The sequence below is a fragment of the Bubalus bubalis genome, chromosome 19 (assembly GCF_019923935.1).
Source record: "Bubalus bubalis isolate 160015118507 breed Murrah chromosome 19, NDDB_SH_1, whole genome shotgun sequence".
In the NCBI taxonomy this organism is placed as follows: domain Eukaryota; kingdom Metazoa; phylum Chordata; class Mammalia; order Artiodactyla; family Bovidae; genus Bubalus; species Bubalus bubalis.
In genome coordinates, this window is record NC_059175.1 from 21443844 (window position 1) to 21466120 (window position 22277).

Genomic DNA, 22277 nt, shown 5'->3' on the forward strand with positions numbered 1-22277 from the left:
TTCCAGCCCAGTGTTTCTCATGATGTACTCTGTATATAAGTTAAATAAGCAGGGTGACAATATACAGCCTTGATGTACTCCTTTTCCTACTTGGAACCAGTCTGTTGTTCCATGTCCAGTTCTAACTGTTGCTTCCTGACCGGAATATAGGTTTCTCAAGAGGCAGGTCAGGTGGTCTGGTATTCCCATCTCTTTCAGAATTTTCCACAGTTTATTGTGATCCACACAGTCAAAGGCTTTGGCATAGTCAATAAACAGAAACAGATGTTTTTCTGGAACTCTCTTGCTTTTTCCATGATTCAGAGGATGTTGGCAATTTGATCTCTGGTTCCTCTGCCTTTTCTAAAACCAGCTTGAACATCTGGAAGTTCACGGTTCATGTATTGCTGAAGCCTGGCTTGGAGAATTTTGAGCATCACTTTTACTAGCGTGTGAGATGAGTGCATTTGTGCGGTAGTTTGAGCATTCTTTGGTATTGCCTTTCTTTGGGATTGGCATGAAAACTGACCTTTTCCAGTCCTGTGGCCACTGCTGAGTTTTCCAAATTTGCTGGCAAATTGAGTGCAGCACTTTCATAGCATCATCTTTTAGGATTTGAAAGAGCTCAACTGGAATTCCATCACCTCCACTAGCTTTGTTAGTAGTGATGCTTTCTAAGGCCCACTTGACTTCACATTCCAGGATATCTGGCTCTAGGTGAGTGATCACACCATCGTGATTATCTGGGTCATGAAGATATTTTTTTGTATAGTTCTTCTGTGTATTCTTGTCACCTCTTCTTAGTATCTTCTGCTTTTGTTAGGTCCATACTATTTCTGTCCTTTATCGAGCCCATCTTTGCATGAAATGTTCCCTTGGTATCTCTCATTTTCTTGAAGAGATCTCTAGTCTTTCCCATTCCGTTGTTTTCCTCTATTTCTTTGCATTGATCACTGAGGAAGGCTTTCTTATCTCTCCTTGCTATTCTTTGGAACTCTGCATTCAGATGGGAATATCTTTCCTTTTCTCCTTTGCTTTTCACTTCTCTTCTTTTCACAGCTACTAAGGAATGGGGAACCATAAATCATGTCACATATAAAATTATAGAAAAGTCAAATCTACATGCTGTGTTCTATTATCTGGGGGCTCTCAATTCTATATATGTTCATACATTTCATTATTTTTTCACCTTATTTTTAGTGATATTCATCTGTACAGTATACAAATTTCCACAGCAATAAGCAAAGCACTGGCTAGAATTTTTATGGTGCTATCACTGAGCTTTGCATCCCGAAATTTAGTTTTATCATGCCCTGAAGCCTGGTTATTTTCCTGTTGTGTGGGTGACATCCCAGCCAAACACCAAGTCTGTTCATTATTCAGTTAAACTGATTGGAGAGAAAACACTGCATCATCTCTATTTTTATAGACTATGTTGCTACTTAAGTTTCCAGTCCAGGTTGTTACTAAGCAGTTATGGATTATAACGCTGAGGATTTGTGTTACTATTTGCAGTGACCATTTTAGTAGTATTTTAAAGGAGGCAGAATTTGTTCAATCTGGTTTCATCCTAAAATTTAATATGCCCAGCTTTAGCATCAAGCAGTAATTTTTGGAAAATGGGATGTTGTTTTTAAGTTTAAATGAGCACGCAGCTAAAATATTAACATTTTACATTACTTGATGCTCTATAAATTTGAAATGGCTTTTCTATTTTAAAGGCAATTTTGTAAATGAATGGAAAATTATATCCACAAATGATGCCCCAATACTTTTTTGTTAGTTTTTTAAATCGCTTTATGGCAAATCTGTGAGTCAGCCCACACTGTATCACAAAACAATTCAAATTCAGAAACCACATCTCCCATGTTTAAAGAAACAATGACTTAGAGAATGGCAAATATCATGCAATATCACTTACATGTGGAATCTTAAAATATGATATAAATGAACTTATTTACAAAACAGAAATAGACTCACAGACATAGACAACAAACTTATAGTTACCAAAGGGGAAAGACGGGAAGAGGGATAAATCAGGAATTTAAGATTAACAGATACAGACTATCTATAAAATAGATAAACAACAAGGACCTACTGTATAGAACAGGGAACTATATTCAATAGTTTGTAATAAACTATAATGGAAAAGCGTCTGAAAAAGAGTCTATATATAACTGAATCACTTGGCTGTACACCTGAAACGAATACAACATTGTAAATCAACTGCAATTCAATTACAAAAAAAAGCGAATGACTTAAAGCAAGTTGAAAATTATTTAAATATTCAGTGTCAGGATGAAACTCTTTTACTATCCCTCCATGCTCCGTGTTTTATTGTGCCATAATTATTCTCAATACATGTTGTATTTTTGCCATTTTAAAACAAAACAAAAAAATGCACAATGCCCAACAAAGCATCAGTTTGTTCACAGCTGAGCAACTACACACGAACAAAAGATAATTTCAGAACACGGGGCAGGTAAACTATGAAGAAATATACCCAATTTCTTAGAATCAAACAAAGATGATCCGGGGATTACATTTCACTGAGTGCTCTGAATAAACCTGCAGAATGAACTATAAAACTATCATCTGGGAAATACGAAAACTAATGGTCCCAGTTATCTAGATGTTGGGGTACATAATTCAAAAAACAAATAAGAGAAGAAATGAGAGGATAATAAACTTCCATGGAAGAAAAATAAAGGCCTTTCAAAAGCAGCAGTTAAATTAAAAAAAAAACGGGTTTTGGCAGCATATTCTTCACAAAACAATCTGGAAAGAACAAAAGTCCCAATTACGCGTTGAGGTTTGTTTTCTCGTAAGTAGCCTTTCTTTCTCTCTCTGAAGCAGGTCCTCTACCAGCACTAGGATCACTGTTCTAAAGAAGACATTTCTATTTCATAACAGAAAAAGCAATTATACAAAACATTTTTTTTCACTCTCAGCAACCTCTCTCCCTTTTTCTTGAAAAAATGTCTTTAATATCTTTGTTCCAGAAAGGAGAAATATAACCAGAAAATTAGCACAAACATTCCGAATAAAGTATTTAATCTCTGGTATGAAGAAGGAAGAAAAGAAAGTATGTGTCTAAGAAGCGTAACAACCTGACCAGGAAATGTAAAAGTCCTGAGCAATGCCATGAATCAAAAGAAGAAAACAGCCATGCCTATGTTGATTGATAACGAAAGAGCCCCACAGTGAGAACCCTGTTATTTCCCAACAGGGTTTTTAGAGTTGTCACCTGTCCTTTGACCTTTGGGCAACACATCTACAAGCAAAACAGTCGTTATTCTGCATTCTCTCTGACACATTTTTCATGGTGACCAGTTTGCTGCTACTGCTAAGTTGCTTCAGTCATGTCCAACTCTGTGCGACCCCATAGACGGCAGCCCACCAGGCTCCCCCATCCCTGGGATTCTCCAGACAAGAACACTGGAGTGGATTGCCATTTCCTTCTCCAATGCATGAAAGTGAAAAGTGAAGTGAAGTCGCTCAGTCGCGTCCGACTCTTTGCGACCCCATGGACTACAGCCCACCAGGCTCCTCCGCCCATGGGATTTTCCAGGCAAGAGTACTGGAGTGGGGTGCCATTGAGCAATTAAAGCTACTTGACTGTAGTTTCTCTTGGAACGAAGCAAGAGAAAAGCCCATCAACAACAAGATGTATGATTTACTGCTAAATTATTCCAAATTAGAATGAATTGGCCAACCTGAGCCTGACAAAGTGTGTCCACGTTAGTCAACCTCTCACCAGGCAGGGACCTTTCCATCCCCACTCATATACGTCATATGCTTTTCCTTCCTGCCTGCAGGTTTTGGTTTCTCCTACACCCGATCTAGAAGGCTGCTACTCAAACCCCTATTGAGCCCTGAGCTACAGTTCCTTCAAGAGTGGCAGCAATACTCCTCCATCCTAAACAGCCTTCTCCTACTAATCCCACTTCACCAGGTAAATCTCCCTTCCCCTAGATGACATTATGTTTATAGCACATTCAGCACAATTTTTGGCCTCAAAGAATTGGTTTTTATTACTATAACTTTGAATTCCTTCCAATGTTAAACTGCCAACTTTACTATTCAGCCTAGAATATCATAAAGGTCATCTCCAGATTAAATATTTCAAGCAACCAATTTTCTCCTTATCTTTATAGTTCTTGTCTTCTCTTTCTAAGAAAATGTAGAATGCTCAAGTGATACTTCATGAACTGAGTTTGGGGGTTTATTTTCATCTTCTAAATTTAAAATATAACTGTTTTATTTTTAAATTTTAAAGAATTTGTGATTTCTTATAAATTTACTGAAAGAAAGAAGTGCAAGTGTTAGTTGCTCAGTTGTGTCTGACTCTTTGCAACTCCATCGCCTGTAGCCTGCCAGGCACCTCTGTCCATGGACTTCTTCAGGCAAGAATACTAGAGTAGGTTGCCATTTCCTTCTCCAGGGGATCTTCCTGACCCAGGGACTGAACCCTGGTCTCCTGTATTGCAGATAGATTCTTTATCACTAGCACCACCTGGGAAGCCCTATAAATTCATTAGGTTAATTCTATCAATAAGATAGCCAAATGGTTGATTTATGTTCCAGATCTACATTAATAGAGATATACAAAATTATAAAATGTGTCTGGTTGTGCTACAGACTAAAGGAAAAATGAAGAATAAATAAAGGCAAATGCTCTGAGGATGTCTACCCACTCTACAACTCCAGAGTTGAATCAGTTAAATTTTTAATGCAACTTTGATTCCATAGTGAATGACCTTCCTAATTGGACTTTCCATCTAAATGAAAGACCATCCTCCTTTCTAGTGAGTACAACTGTTTGCCTAAATAATGATTTCTGACACACTTAACTTTCATTCCTTGTCTTCTCTTTGAATTTTGAAAACCTAATTAAGTTTCTTTAACTTGATTCCATCATAGACAAGGTTATTGGAGGACAAACTGAGAAACACATTCAGAGGCCCTTGTCTTCTTTAAAAAGGTTTAATTTTTTTCCTCTTTCTCTTCCAAACTCTATTTTCCCAGAGAAAAGTGACCAAACTCTCAACTGATTCTCTATAATGATGAAGAAACCATACTTCCCCAGGCGTAACAAAACAGGGCCTGAGAAACTTCTGGACTCATAAACAGATGGGAATGATAAATGAGATCAGAGTGGTCTCTGAAGCTGTGCTATCCCAGGTGTCTCACTAAAGTTTGGGTATGATATGGTGCATTTATTAATGAAGTGATTACTCCATAACTGAAATATTGATCTCACCTGTTGGACCTTTGCCTGGGATGAGAACTGCATCTTCCTAAACATCCTCCATCCATCTGCTCTATTCTTTCAGTGCCTAACTTGAAAAATGACTGTAACTTATGGTATAGATAAAGGTCAGCAGATGCCATCTAAGCTCCCATCTTAAACTTAACACTTTTTTTCAGCTGATGCCCTTTTCTTAAATAATCTGCATAGACAAACTAGTGCTTTTCTTTCTCTCTTCCTCACATCCTTTTCCCCACACATACATTCTGACTGATACAAATAACTTCCTACTTATATATAATTTCTGTACAAATATCCTTACACAAAAAAACAACTTTCCAAGAAGTCTGAACTCAAACTATTACAAATAGCTGTGGATAGTCAGGGACAGGCTCCAAAGAATTGAGGCTTATCCTCAATTCCTCTCTATCATCTTCCTGAAAAATGGACACCCCTAAGAGAGAACACAGTCTTAAAAAGTAATCTGACAGCAGATCTTAACTTTCTACTCATCATTTACAGCCCATGCAAGAGAACACTGCTATATTCTTCTCCAACAGTCTGATTTCATAGAATTACAGAATCTTAGCCCTTGGGGAGGAACCTTGAGTAAGGAATCTACTCCACCTTTCTCAGCTCAGAAAAAGACTGTAATTCAGCTAAAGTGACTTCTCATGGTCAAACAGCTAGTTAGTCATGGTTCTAGGACAAGAATTCAAGTCTTCTGACCTCAGCGCAGTGCTCTTTCCACTATTTGTTAACAATATCCCATGCAAAGAATGAGTTGAGTAAAATAAATTCTGTTTATAAATTCTTCCAAACATAGCATTATCCCTGAGAAAGGGAAACAAATGCCTAGATATAAGTTAACCCAAGTTGCAGTTGCCAAAAATGCATAAACGTAAAACACTGCTGAGGCCATTAATCCATGATTGGGAAAAAAAAAACAAAAAACAGTCAGAAACTATACATCATGGAAATCCCACAGATTTTAAGCTTCCCCTCTTTGGATGGAGGATGAGATAATTGCTGAAAAATTGCCAGGGGCTCATAAGCCTGAAAACAAATGTTATGAGATGATACTCTCATGAACATCTTATAGAAGGGAAATGATTGGACATCTCCCACCAGGAAACAGGTGAAGATGTCATGTGATCTAGTAAGATAAAGTCTCTCCAAGGTCTTACTCTTAGAATAAAATCAAACTAAAATCATAATGTGTCCACCCTACCTTCTGGTCTTTTGCCCATATCCCAGGATATAGGAATTTGCTCTCCTGTTGGGAGAAAGCTCTTCAGCTGCTCCTTTGAAAAGAACCAAAGCATCCTCTTCCTCCCCAAGTGTTCAGGGTCTTCGTGTAAGAACTCAGTCTCCTTACTTCTCTCACCAGAGAACAGGTGAGCTGGTGATAAAGAAGAAATTTGTGCCATTTCCCGTCATATATGACAGCCTGGAATTAGGATCAAATAGAAACCTAAAGTTTCTGGCTTCATGCGATCTGGGGAGATACTAAATCTTTCTAAGTTATGTTTGAAAACAAGGAGGTTGAACCAGCTAATCTTTGAGATCTAAAGCCATTCCTTTCTGCTTTCCAATCTTCTCCCCACCCCTTCTTCCTTCTCCCTCCCTCCTTCCTCTTCTCTCATCTTTTTTATTTTTTCATTTCTATCCCCTTCAGAGTACAAGAAGCTCAGTCTGTGACTATGGATGAGCTACCTTACAATCATTCCATATCAAGAACAATAATGATAACAGAGAACACTAACTTGAGCACCAGAATTCTCAGGGTCAGAAAGGGTCAATAAATGAAATTTCATAGAAACATAAGAGGAGGGGATACTTTGTAGGAAAGTTTCTAGGAAACTTTGTAGTTTAAACAATGCCCCTACTACACCTTGCCTACCATCTCTACCTCATTCAGCTTCCCCTCCAGTCAGGGCCCACTGAGAAAAGCATTTCCTACTTTTGTGGGCCAAACACCTCCTAAACATACCTGTTGAGTGATACATCTTAGTACTTCCTTCTAACTGTATAACAAATTTTCCAGGGATAATTTTCCAGGTATGTGTGGTGGAGAGGAGGCATCTTCCAAAATTACTCTAATTCTTTGTGTTAATGTTTAACCATCTCATCTACCCAGAAGACCAGTCATGTATTTCACACCCAGGCCTGGAACACAAGTCGAATGCATGGCATGGCTCAGAGACACAGACTTTAGCTTCAGACTAACAGGTTTGAATGGCAGCTCCTTTTGTCCATTATATCTGAAAGGTAGACAAGCTGCTGAGCATTTTGATTCTCAGTTTCCTAATTTGTAAAAAGGAAAATACCAACTCATCTGCTTTTTGTGAGTTATCAAAAATCTGGAATATAGTTTACAATTAGGAATTTAGAGCAGCATTCAATAAATCATAGCATTCATTAATACTATTATGATACATCCTAAAAATACTTGTTTTACACAAAGCAGAGATTCAATTCCAATGGGAAAAAAATATTTTTCTACATATAGTAAGTACAAATCCATGTCAGATGTTCCGTGTCAGAATTCTGATAGTCAGAATGTGTATAAAATATTCACGTCTCCAGAGCACATGTACACACACACACGCACACACACCCTTTAACTTCGATCCAGGTTCTCAATTCTCCATCAACAGAACTTATCGCAGCCAACAGCATTATCAAACTGCAAGAAACAGGTGTCTGAGAAAATAGTAATAGTAAATACATGTCTCTAGTATCCATGCCATATTGAGAACATATACTCCTCAGACTTAGAGGATGCCATCAAGGTGACCCCATCTTCTTTTGTGAACCCCTCAAGAGATCCAGAAGGAAAAAGAAACATCTTTCACCCTCTTCTCCTGCCTCACTTAGAAGTCTCCCATATGAATTCTAATCCCATCTCACTGCAGTATGAGAAGAGGAATAAGCAAGTTTACTGAGACCCAAGTCAGCAGTTACGCTTTCCTATTGTATATTTTTCATACTGTACAATATATGTGAGGGGTTTGCCCTGACATTTCATTTGTGAAGTTAGCAACACCTAAAAAAATCTATAGATATAAGAAAGGCTCTTTTTCATCCCCTGGGAAACCAAGTGAGAAATTTTAACGTACCCAGCTTTATTTCAGCAGAATCACTGAAATAGAAAGGAAAAACCTCAGGGTAGAAACAAGAGTTCCTCCCCAGCCCCCGCTACCGCCACCGCCATTCATAATTGTGTGCCTTTGACTTGTAACCTCTGAGTCACTACTAGATTTATGAAGCCCGCCATCAACAACCCCTCCTGAAGGAATATGCCCACCCACAGGCCCTGTGATATAAATGACCACATTTGTACCATGTGACCTACAGTCAACTGGATCAGGGGTTGTGCCTTTAAAAATATGGCGATCCATCCATAGGCTGGACTTCAGTCTTTTCCTGGTGGGAAAAGATGACCTGAACCAATTAAATTCCATTCTTCAGAATGCATAACTGAATTCTGCTGAAACGTAAAGGTGAGGCAGCTAGTAATAGGGGTAAGAGCTAAAAAGGGCATCAGGACATGTCAGTAAGGAGCAGTAAGGAGCCGCAGAGAACACTGCAAGATGATGGCATATATAAGCCAACATTTTCAGGGAATGAAATGTACAAGAAAGCAGTGAAAGTGAAAGTCATCTGGGTGATGGGAGGGTAGGAAGGAGATAAACAGAGAAGTGACTGAGACTCACTCCATCCTTATCTACCTTCTTCCTTCTTCCACCCTTCCAGGTAAGCCTCCTATTTAACACCCCAGTTCATCCCTCCACTTTGCTTCTTTTGCTCTATTCACTTTCCCAAGCAGACCTCACTGAGCATGTCTTTAGATACCCCTCCATCGCACGCAGTCCTTGAGCTAGGTCCAGGTTCCGAGGGCCATTACCGTCTCCAGATAAACATCAAAGGTCTGGATTGAAATGTGAGATTTGATCTAGAGTGATGCAAAGCATGAAAAGTGAGGCAAGACACCAAAGAAGGAGCCAATGTGAACTTTATAGGCAGAATACCATTCTGACATTGCCACAGTTATTGAAAACCATTGGCAGAGCTGAAACAGTTTTTCATGTCTATAGTATTATTTTATGTGTTCTTACTAGCCCTCGCCAGGCTGGATCATTCTCATTGTGTAACTTTTCCTCTTAAATATGTTTTGAATTCTAATTATGACCATTAGAAAATGACCATTCTAATTATGGTCATTTTCCAAGTTCAATTCTAAACTTTGGAATTTGGTAGCAATCAGCCTAATCTTTTGCTTCATGCTATGCTTTTCAATGATAAATTGAGAGAACAGAAAAATCTCAGGTCTCTTTTAGCTCTAATATCTACAAGTTAAGATGTACTAATCATTAGCTTGATAACTGGAAACAAAGCAAATAGAAAAAAAAGACATCTTGATTTAGTATCTGTGCTCTAAAGGAGGGTTTTGGTAGAAACTTCTTATTGGAGCGGGAGCTTAGGAAGAAACATGAGGATTTTTAATTATCTTTTCATAATATATTAAATATGAATAAAATAAAATATATTTATCCAGAAAAAATATATATAAGTAAAAAGGAGGTCTTGGCAATGGAGTAAGAGCTTAAGATATGGTCTTGCTGTGCTTAGTCACTCAGTCGCGTCTGACTCTTTGCGACCCCATGGACTGTAGCCCACCAGGCTCCTCTGTCCATGGGGATTCTCCAGGCAAGAATACTGGAGTGGGTTGCCATTTCCTTCTCCAGGGAAGATATGGCCTTACTTACCCTGAAAACTGAAAATGTTAGCCACTCAGTTGTGTCCAACTCTGCGACCCCAGGGACTGAAGCCCACCAGGCTCCTCTGTCCATGGGATTCTCCAGGCAAGAATACTGGAGTATGTTGCCATTCCATTCTCCAGAGGATCTTGCTGACCCAGGGATCAAACCCAGGTTTCTTGCTTTATAGGCATATTCTTTACTGTCTGAGCCATCAGGGAAACTCTTACTTACCCTGCTGTTGCTGCTGCTGCTAAGTCACTTCAGTCGTGTCCAATTCTATGAGACCCTATGGACAGCAGCCCACCAGGCTCCTCTGTCCACAGGATTCTCTAGGCAAGAATACTGGAGTGGGTTGCCATTTCCTTCTCTGTTACTTACCCTAACATTTTATAAATATGGTCTCTAAAATCTGTCAACCCTCTGCCATGGGTATACTCAACAGTTCTCAATGAGTTCAAAGATAAGAAAGATCAGGACTTACTGTTTTGGATTTTAGATTAGGAAACAAGATGTCCTAGATACTTAAAGGGATTGATAATCTGTTTAAACATGCCAATTAATCAGATGAATCCATCAAACTGATCAAACCTAAAGAACATGTAGCCATGTTGAAATATTCCCTGTTACAAGGCTTTAAAAAATCATCAAACACAAAAGAAAAAACAAAACACAAATATTTGTGAAGCCTAATTTTTAAGGGCTTTGTTACCTTGTCTATATCTCCAGGTTTATTGCCCACTCAAATGTTGAAGAGTTTAGAGTGGGAATGTGCTTTCACATGAGTGAGGGATGTCTGCTCAGTCCAGCCAGCTGACGTGTATAGAGAGAAATCCTGTGGAGGGTGAGGCTGAGCACTCAGGAAACTGCAGAACTGGGCCTGGGTACCCTGATGAAGCAGGACGGAGCTCCTGGTTACACACAGCTCACAAAAAGATGAAAGAAACATATTTTTAAATGGCAGTCATGTAACTTCTTGTGGTAATGACAAGTTCTCACAATTAAAAACGGAGAATATGGGAAAAAAAAAAGCTAAAATTTAACAGCCATGAAAAGATTATGAAAACAAAATCTCTTTCTGTTTTTTTTCTTTTTTTTCATCTTAAGGAAAAGTATGTCTCAACTCTACCTCTATATTCCAGAACAGGTCAGACCACCTCTGTGTGGAAAGAGGAATTGGCAACATAGAGGAGACGTATTTTAGAAACTTGCAGTATATAAGTGTCAAGTCAAATTAGGCTATTACTTTCCCCTTCATTGAACCATAATTCAGTGAGAGTTTTATTATGCAAATCCACTAGAAAGCAAAGGTCTCTACATCTCTGCCAAATGCTGAGTGCAACAGCGTCCCTCGTGTCATTCTAGTAAGAAAACATTCTATCTTGAGGACAGGAACCAGAGCTGATATAAAATTTTAATATGTTCATATTGCTTAATACAGTGATATCTTGAGAGAACACACAATAAATAACACTAGGAAATGGCACTGTTCTGCACCAAGTTAACCAGAAGGAAAATGTGTTCTGAACTTAGCTATAAAGCATTAATCTGAATCAGTCTCTAGCTCTAGGGTTTTCAGTACACTTTGCTTATGCTTGTTTTTGTTGCTTTTGGTTGTGTATTTTATGTCTGCTTATTTTTTGTATTACCATGTGTATTATCCTTTGCAATTAACTACATTGCAAATTTTTCAATGTATACTTCACATTTATCAAAATATCTCAGTTAATGAGAAAAGATGTGTCACTAAAGATTTTCTTGTTCACACCAACACAAATGACCTAAGGGATTAATGTTTAAGCCTCCTTATACAACCAGTAAGTTATCTGAGCCATTTCCCAGGAGTTTAGAGACACTCTGAAAGACTTAAACCTTCTAACTACCTACGAAATGAACTCATCAACTTTATGAACTTGCCATAAAGCCCACTCATGTTCCTTAACTATAACATTTAATATAATCATTGCTGCTGATAAATGCTGTCAAACAATGAGAACATGGCAGAGGTATGAAAATCCTTATTTCTAACAAACATTAAAAAAGGCTCTTTGGAATATGCAATTCCCAACCCAAAACATTTTATTTTCCTGTTAGAGTAATATCCACTTGAAGGAACTTAAGCTTGGTACAGTTGATATAACTCTTTTTTCCAAGGTATAAAGAAAAACCAGGTCCAAACCTCTGTTGTCATTCTCCTGCGACAACCTGATTTTAGTTGAGCAATAGCCAAGGATGCTGCCAGAGCCACAACCTGAGCTCTTCCTATAACACGGCAGATTGGCAGCATCTCCAAGAAGTAGAGACTCACATCCACCTTGCTGCATGGAGCCCTCTCCAATAGACCCAGCATGGTGTGATCCAGACTGCTGAAGGATTCTAGGGATGACACACCCACTGGCCTTTCAGACCATCACTGGGCAACTCCAACTTGGGGCAAGGTTTTCTGTAGACCTTGCAAAGAATCTTTTCAATCTAAGCATGACATTGCGAGGCACATGACTAAAGCATCCTACCGGTCTCTGGTTCTTCCTATTTTCCCCACCCCTATTTACCTCACCTGGGTCAGGGTACCACGTTCCTGTCTTGCCTGGTTCTCTGAACCACAGGCTGAGTTCACAGCTCCTGATTTTCACTTCAGCCCTAGATTGCTCTGACAAGCATTCAGTCATGCTTCTCGCATACTACTTAGCACTTTCACAGAGACATCTTTTGTAACTTGTTCTCTGGCTTCAAAGAGCTATACACTATAAGCAAGAGGCCCTCCTACCTTCTGCCAGCTCCTGCTCTATGGGCCTTGAGCAGCCCTCCCACCAAGGAGCCAGAATCAGACCATGAAGAGCTGCGCTGTCCTGAGACTTCTACTCACATGACCCCATTCTAGTGGTTATAAGGTGGCTCAGTGATAAAGAACCCACAATGCAGAAGATGCAGATTCAATCCCTGGGTCAGGAAGATCCCCTAGAGAAGGAAATGGCAACCCACTCCAGTATTCTTGCTGGGAAATCCAGCAAGATGGATAGAGGAGCCTGGTAGGCTGCAGTCCACGGGGTCACAAAGAGTCAGACACCGCTGAGCACACTGACCAGGACCCTAAAAATGGAGCACATAGTTTACCAAGAAGCAGGTTGGATTTCAGAGCTTGCCAATCTCTCAAGACCAGAGGCCCTGGCAGGAGCGAGGATATGAGGCTAGAACCCAAGTCACTGCTGCCTTTCCCGTTGAGGGCACGCCTCCTTGCCTCCGTCCTGAGCCAGTGCATCCAGCCTGCTTTGGACTTTGCTCCCTCCAAAGGAAAGTCCATCTTTCCTCCCTCTGTGCCTCTCTTTCACAATCAACCTTGGCCCATTTTTCATTCAGACCTCAGAACTCAGATTCCACCAGCCAGATATGCCACCTTCACTCTTTAAGTGTATGTTTTAATCTCTACATCTCTGCCACTGTTGCCTTCAACCAGCCTTGCATCGCTTCATACTTCCCCTCCTGTCTCCTGCTTGGTAGCCTCAAAACCACAGAGCCAGAGAGAGTTTTCTACAGCACAAAACTGCCCATGTCTTGATCCTCTACACAGAAAACCCTGTCCCTCTCACTGGTCATCCTTTCACTTTGCACCATAAAAAAACCAAGTTGTATATTGTATCCTGAAGACTTCAAGCCGACTGCTTTTCTCCACACCTGTGTTCAGGCTGTCCTCTCTGCCTAGAGTATCCTGCACCCATATCCACACTCCTGACTTGAATATTCTTCATTCCCCAAAGCTCTACTCAGACATCACCAGCTCCAGTGAGTCTTTTCTCAGTCTCTTAACACTAGAGAGAAGGTTGTGGACTCTTAACACCCAAAGCCTCTCCCTAACAGTGTTGTATTGATAGTGACTGTCTACTTAGGTATTTGTGAGCTTCTTGAGGGCAAAGCATGCATTATCTCTCTGAACAGGTGGCATACAGCAGCAACATGTAAAATGTTTATTCTATCTAAGATATTCAAAAAAAGAAAATGAACCTGAATATTTAAATATCTGAACAATTTTTTTAAGATAGGACATACCAAGCAAACACATGGGAATAAATGGTTTTACAATCAAGGGAGAATCACAAAGTTTCCAGGTAAATGTTATGATTGAATTGATGGTACTATATGAACATGAATCCCTTATGAGAATGATTTAGCAAAGCTTGGAGTCAATAGTTTGGAGTCAATCAGAAAATAGAAGGTGGCTTGTATTGAATACAGTGTATATTATATTTAAGTCAGAGTACTAGGAGACCTTAGATCTCACAAAAATGTAAACTATACTGCAGAAATAACCACTCTCTAAGCACAGAAATCAATGAATAAAAATGAATAAAGACCATAAAGTAACACTGTCTGCAATAACTTATGAAATGAGTCTTCTTTCAACCATAAGCAAGCAGCAGCCACTAGGGAAAAGCAGAGATCTCTATCAGCCCCTGAGTAGAAAAAGAATACCTTCTGGATAAAGACTACAACCCAGGAGAGCCAGGGCTTCTAATAAGACACAGGGAGCTGCGCTCCTTGTAGCCCCACTAACTGTGCCCTGGGAATCCAACTCTGAACACATAACTAGAGTGGTTTCAATACTGGGATGAGTACTGTGATCTGGCTTCTGCATCCAGATTTATCTGCATCTGTGTTTATCTACTTCAATCAGGCAAGATATGCAGAGACAACATATTAGAGAAGATATGATACAAAAAAAACAAACCTGCAGTTAAACAACAGGGATAGCAATAAAGTAGCAACCTAAGAAAAACATGAATTCTAGCCTTTCCTTTTCTTTCCTCACTCTCTCTTTGTTCACCTCTCCCCATTTGAAGAAATGGAATCTCAGGAGACCCAGGTTTGATCCCTGGGTCAGGAAGATCCCCTGGAGAAGGGAATGGCAACCCACTCCAGTATTCTTGCCTGGAGAATTCCATGAACAGAGGAGCCTGGCAGGGTACAGTCCATGGAGTCGAAAAGAGTCTGACCCATATGGAATTCATCCTATATAAAGAAATCCCTCTTTTTCTTTAATCTTTCTCTTTTCTTCATCACTCTTACACTTTTCTTCTTTTTAAAAATAAGGAGAAACTGAAAGGGAGAAAGTATGAGATTCTGTGGATATGGGAGTTTTCATAGGTTCATTGTCCAAATCTTGGGAATTTTCTCTGGCACATATACCCACACATGTACCCATAACCTCCAGTTATTTCAACAACCATTACTTATAAATGTCTAGAGTTCTTCCCCCAAATCATCGCTCATACCACAGGAGCCTCAGTAGCTACATTCAAAAGATCAACATGGACAATTACCATATTCACATTCTCTAGGGGGTTGAATGGTGCCCCTACCACTGAAAAGAAACATTACCCAGAACATGTGAATGTGACCTTATCTGGGAAAGGTCTTTGCAGATGGAATTTGGTTAAGGATCTTGAGGAGAGATCATCTTCGTCACCCTCAGTTCACTTCATTTCAGTCGCTCAGTCATGTCCAACTCTTTGCAACCCCATGAATTGCAGCACACCAGGCCTCTCTGTCCATCACCAACTCCCGGAGTTCACTCAAACTCACATCCATCTAGTCGGTGATGCCATCCAGCCATCTCATCCTCTGTCATCCCCTTCTCTTACTGCCCCCAACCATCCCAGAATCAGAGTTTTTTCCAATGAGTCAACTCTTCACATGAGGTGGCCAAAGTATTGGAGTTTCAGCTTTAGCATCAGTCCTTCCAAAGAACACCCAGAACTGATCTCCTTTAGAATGGACTGGTTGGATCTCCTTGCAGTCCAAGGGACTCTCAAGAGTCTTCTCCAACACCACAGTTCAAAAGCATCAATTCTTGGCGTTCAGCTTTCTTCACAGTCCAACTCTCGCATTCATACATGACTACTGGAAAAACCATAGCCTTGACTAGAAAGACCTTTATTGGCAAAGTAATGTCTCTGCTTTTGAATATGCTATCTAGGTTGGTCATAGCTTTCCTTCCAAGGAGTAAGCATCTTTTAATTTCATGGCTGCAGTCACCCTCTGCAGTGATTTTGGAGCCCCAAAAAATAAAGTCTGACACTGTTTCCACTGCTTCCCCATCTATTTCCCATGAAGTGATGGGACCAGATGCCATGATCTTAGTTTTCTGAATGTTGAGCTTTAAGCCAACTTTTTCACTCTCCTCTTTCACCTTCATCAAGAGGCTTTTTAGTTGCCACTAAATCCAAGGATACATCTAGAAGCCAAGGAATGCCAAAGATTGCCCACAGCCATCAGAAGTTGAAAGAGGGACACAGAAAGGACTCCCCATCAGAGCCACCAGAAGGAACCAACACTGCAGGTACTTTCCTTTTGGACTTCTAGCCTTCAGACCGGTAAGAAAATAAACTTGTTGTTCTAAGTCACCTGATCTATGATCACTTGTTACAGCAGCCACAGGAAACTAATAATGCAATAGTTATCAAGTCATCTATATAATGCCTGCTTTAACAGCAAGCATTCTAGTGTTTCGTGGTTGGAGGGGCATGTTTCTTAAATACTCCTGGAGATCCCTTCATTTCTTCTGGGGAATCTGAGAACAAGTGTTTTTGGTTACTCACTTGCTCTTTCCTGTTGCCACAGGCAAGGTCCAAATGATGCCATCCCTTAGCCCTAGAAAGTGGGAACTTCAGTTCTCCTGCAGATACTACTGCTGCCAGTATCAGACGATGTAATGCACAGAGTAATTTACAACTGCTAGCAGATGTGGCTGATTTCAGTGTCCACATACTACATTGCACAAGTCCAAGGGGATCTATTTACTTTTTTTCCACATGAAAGGTAACCCCTGGGGGCTCTGTAGTGCAGTGAGTGGTCCTTCTCAGGGGGCCCCTATAAAACCAGCCCCCTTACCTAGCCCCACCCGTCAGGTTCCAACTTCATTCCAACTGTAAGTCACTCAGTAGTGTCTGATTCTGTTCAGCTCCATGGACTGTACCCTGCCAGGCTCCTCTGTTCATGGAATTCTCCAGGCAAGAATACTGGAGAGGGTTGCCATTCCCTTCCCCAGATCAAACCCAGGTCTCCTGCATCCTCTGCATTAACAAAAGTATTCTTTACCATCTAAGCCACCAGGGAAGCCCTAGAGTGAATTTAAGCAGCCTCACTGTAGTCCAGAATCAAAACAGCCATGAAGACAAAAACCAAAATCTCCCCCTTGACTCAGTTTAAAGCTTACCTTCTCAGGAGCCGCCTCTTCTGACTCACAATGGAGATACCTCACCTTTCCAAGATAACTTCATCTTCAACTCCATGTAGCCTCACCATGAAGCCCCCAAAGGCAATGGCATCAAAATTCAGCTGTCCCACAACTCTTCATTCCTCTGAGTTTGGGTTATTCAGCTTGTGATCACTCACCAAAGACAATAGTATCTGTCTCCATGATGACCATCATTAATTCCCTCCTTCCTGAACATGCATGTTAATCTCACAGTGAGAGGCCAAAAATATTCCTCCACCCCCTTCACTCTTGTCTGGTCTTTGATGCTTTGACCAACAGGAACTGAGGAGGTGAACACTTGCCAGCTCCAAGCCTAACTGTTAGGAGGACTGACACTGTTCACTTTAGAATCTGCCACCTGAAAAGCCATTGAGAAGTCCAGTTGTATACAAGGAAGCCTAGGCTAAGCTTCATTTGGTCTGGTCCCATTTCTTTATGTGATGGTTCCCACAGTGTGTGGTGAAGAGCAGGTTTAGCTATCTCTTCTGCTGTATAGACTTCCCTGGTGGCTCAGACAGTAAAGTGTCTGCCTAAAATGTGGGAGACCTGAGTTTGATCCCTGGGTTGGGAAAATCCTCTGAAGAAGGAAATGGCAACCCACTTCAGTATTCTTGCCCGGAAAATCCCGTGGATGGAGGAGACTAGTAGCCTACAATCCATGGGGTCACAAAGAGTCAGACGCGACTGAGCAACTAAACTTTAAACTTTCTGCTCTATTTTTTTATCTCAGCTTTGGGGCTCTCATCAACCTTCAAATAAGATGCATACCTACATACCCTTCCATTAGAACAAACAGTAATTTATCCCCAGAGCAATATATAAATCCATACTTAGAAAAAAAAAAAAGTATTTCTTAGAAACATATGCACAAAAATGTACCTCTGATTCAACTGTACAAAATAGTTGCTATCACTAAGCCATTAAAGTACTTAAAATACTTACAAAAATAAAAAGTACTTAAAAAAAACAAATGCTCAATTTATCCAAGTTACATGCAAATAGCAAGGACAAAAACAACTGTTTATAACTTAGCATAAACAAAAAAAGGTTATTCTGAAAGTCTTGTTCTCCAATCATTTATAAGGGTAAATACCAGCTTGCTTCAAATACAGAGTCTATATTTATTGCTGATGCTTGACCAAAAATAGACAATTTTAAAAGAAGTAACAAAAGTTCACAAAAGCATCTGTTTTACAATCCAATATGTAATTACAAAAAAAAATGTTCAAAATCAGTAATGCATTTAGACTAAGGGTCTTTAAAATCCCAAATGTGCACCATAAAACTAAACAATAATAAAGAAAATCAACACCCTTACAAGAAAAGCAGAGTTAACAAAACCTTCAAAACCCACAGGCACTACACTTAAAAAAATATTTATTTCCCTTTAAAAGTACAAAATTAATATATTGTCCCTTTTCATAAGCTTTTACCTGAATGAAAGTTGTGACTTCATAAAATATTAGATTAAAAAGGATATTCTAGGAATTCCTGGAAATAGAGACAATATTTAAATTCAACCATGAATTAGTAGCTGAAATATATAAAGATCTGGGAAAAAAGAAAAATATATGAAATCTAATAGAAAAATGGCAACCAGCCTATTCATGTGAACATATTAATCATGGCTCTGTTTAAGCCTTTGTCTAAGAAGATCAGTATCATCGGGGGATCTGTTTCTATGGTCTATAACTTAATTCATTCTCTTTCTCTTTCTGCTTCCCACACCCCCGACCCCACATCATTTGTCAAGGATTAATAGTACGCCTTGTAAATTTTGGCTAAATGCCAGAGGTTGTACATGAGACTGTAGAGACTCTGAATAATATTGTCTTTTGTGGAAAGGGTTTAGCCCTTTTCTCTGTAAGATGAAATAGAGGTGGCCACCTTAATCCAGTCATGGCCTGAGTGGTGTCATGGATGAGTTACAGTTCCCGGCAAGGCTCTGTCTACCTCTGTATTTCTCTCCTCCTAAGATAAGTGCCCCAGAGTTCCAGATAAAATGGCCCTCTTCCCTCTCTGTGTCTGGTACCCTAATCCTTGTTTTCTCAGCCCACAGACCTGCTGAAAATGTCACTCTGTTCTTGAAGCTTTTCTGCTTGGCTTTCTTAGCCTCCTACCCTTTAGTATCAATATTCAACAGCTGTCTTGAGGGGAATAGAGGTAGTGTGTTACATTCAGTTCTCTACCCATTCCCTCTCAAAAGGATTCTGACTCCTCAGGTTCTAAGTGATGCCTTTCAAGCACCACTGGACTTGTAGAAACTGCTGGTTTTTCTCCCTCTTAGTAACAGTTCTTTTCCCAGATTTGCAGCATCATCCCCACACCTGGAATTGGCAAATGCCAAAAGAAACATTCATTTCCCCTTTTCCTGGGATTTTGTCCCTCGAAATACTGACTGCCTCAAAAGTTCTCCAATGCCTGTAAATATGTTTTTCAATCTGGCTTTTCTAAATCCCTTAACCTTTGGTGAGAGCCTTGGGCTGTTGTAAGCACTCAATCATACCTGGAGGCAAAAGCTCAAGGTCTATGAATAACACACAGAGAATCGGAAATTTGGCATATTCATAGCAAGTCTATGAATGCCCTGTGACCCAGAGATCTCATTTTTTGTGCAAATATACTAGTCATGGAATTGCTTGTGGCAGGGACCTGGGGGTATCTTAGATCATCATCATTTGGTCAGTGGATAAGTACAAACGATGGACATACACTATAGGGTGCTGGGAGGCAGGGAGAAGTAATGAGCTCGACAGAAACACAGCTGACCTTAGACAATGTGGGGGTAATCCATGCATAATGTATATTTAGCCCCTCTGTATCTGCAGTTCCCCCACAGATTCACCCAACCATGGGCCCTGTAGAACTACAGTATGTACTGTTGAAAAATATCGGCATGTAAAGGGACCCATGAAGTTCACACTCACATTTTTGAAGTCAGTTCAATAGCCAACTGGAGAAACCTCAAAAGTATAGAAACAGAACAAAATTATTCAGTCTATAAAGTGAAATCAAGCATACAGACACACATACACGAACACACACATAACATTATATACAGAAGAATATATACATACTTAAGAACACAAACACATTAGAATAAGTGTCTATGGAAGTGGCTCTCAAGCAGGAAGGGGAAAAATACAGGAAAATAATGAGCAAACATTTGTAGAGATGGAATTATGTACCTGGCATTGTTCTAAGTACTTTGCATTGACTAAAATCCTGTCAACAGTGCAGGGAGACAAATGGCATTATTATCCTTTTTTTATAGTTGAGGAAACTGAGGCATAGAGTGGATAAGCAACTTACTCGAGGTCACATAGCTAGTAAGTGGTAGAGCCAGAAGTGAAACCTGGGAAAACCGGAATGAGAGGCTATGCTATGCCGCCTCTCCTGGGAGGCTTCAGATCAACAGCAGTACTGCTGCTAAGGAATATGGTGACTTCAACACTCCACCCCAGAGGTCCCAAAATTAATCAACTGATTACTTTATCTGTTACCAGATGAGAACATCTGGGTAAGGCTGACGGCATTGAAGGCTTCGATTTCTTTTCACCAGAAGCTCATCTTTCATGAAAAGTATTTTCCTCATTTTCCTTCAGCATAGAATCTAAATCATTTGAAGTTATATTCAGAGTTGAACAGTGATTATATTCTCATCAGATATTCTCATCAGAAGCATATGGTTTATATTGTATGCTTCTTTTACTTGAGAATCAAAGACATGATCTTTGGCTGCGTCAAGACCTACAGCTCCCCTCGGAGAATGGGAACTCACAAGAACAAAAATAAAAGATACTATGGAATGTCTGGGAAAATATCAGAAAATTGAATGTACAGAGGAGTCCAGGTAGCTGGGCTTAGGTGGGGTTCAATACTACATATTGATTTGGGTCCTAGGAGAGGTTCTAAAAATGCTTCTTAAGGCAGAAGGTTAAAAACAGAGGTTAATGAAAATAATTCTGGAGTTTCTGGCCTTGAATACACTGAAATCAGTAAACAGAATCCTAGACAAGGTGAGAAAGGAGAATGAAATTGTAACCACTGTTCAGAAGAAGAATCTGCCTGTTGACTAATTAAAGCAGTGTTCTAACAAAGGAATACAAAAATAAGGGTGATGGAATGGAGGAAAAAGATGAGAGGTAAGAAAGACAGAATGAAGAGGAAGGGGAGGAAATGTGGAAAGTAAGAAACAGGAGGGAAAGCAAAGAAAGTGGGAGAAGGAAGAGGAGAGGGGAAAGGATGTGAACAGATGGAGGAGAGGAAGGGGGAGTTAAGATGCAAGAGCACAGGGAACAAAGTATCCATTCTGTTTCATAAAAATAACTTTCCCCCTTACAAAGTAGCTTGCAAGTCTATTCCTCTGGGAAATCCTATCAAAGTGAAAATCAATTGCTTTTACTCTTCCCACCTCCTCTAACTCACTCTCTCTCTCTCTCTCTCTCTCGCTCACACACACACACACACACACACACACACACACACTTTTTTTCTTCACTGTATTGACAGTCAAAGCTTAGATACAGACTTCAAGTAAATGGTACCAGATGTCCCCCCACCTCCTGCCGATGTTATTCACATGCACACACATCACCACATGTGATATGTGGGCCATTTTCTTGTTTGCTGTCAGATCCAGAGCCTGTCTGTCCCCTCTTAGCTTTAGATCCACTGCAGCTTTGTATCCCCTTGCCCCCTACTTTCTGGCAATGAATAGGAGGCACTAGTGGATGGGAAGGGGAGAGAAGCCAGGGTAGGTGTCCCCACTCTTCTCACTGCAGGCAGTGTCTCTAGTGGTGCCTATGCCTCTTCCTTGACCTCAGCTCCTGCCAGACACGCCTTCTCCAAGTTTTCAGCTGCAGTCCAATGGCCCTGACTCCTAGGCTCTAGTAGCCCTACCTCCTCCCGTTATCCCTCCAACGACAGATGCTCGATGCTTCTTCAGTAGTCAGCTCTGAGCTGACCTGCCCCCCCTTGTCTTCAGCTCCTAAATCATCTCTATTTCCAGGTCCCCATCTGCAGTTCCCCC

General features: G+C 40.3%; 1 long non-coding RNA gene across 1 annotated transcript in view; it reads right to left on the minus strand.

Moving 5' to 3' along the window:
- LOC123330558 overlaps window positions 1-10893 on the minus strand; it is a 63014-nt gene extending 52121 nt beyond the window's left edge. Inside the window, exon 1 of the long non-coding RNA XR_006546567.2 lies at window positions 10706-10893. This is a non-coding gene — a long non-coding RNA (uncharacterized LOC123330558). The remainder of the gene's footprint in view (window positions 1-10705) is intronic.
- Between the last annotated feature and the right edge of the window lie 11384 nt (window positions 10894-22277).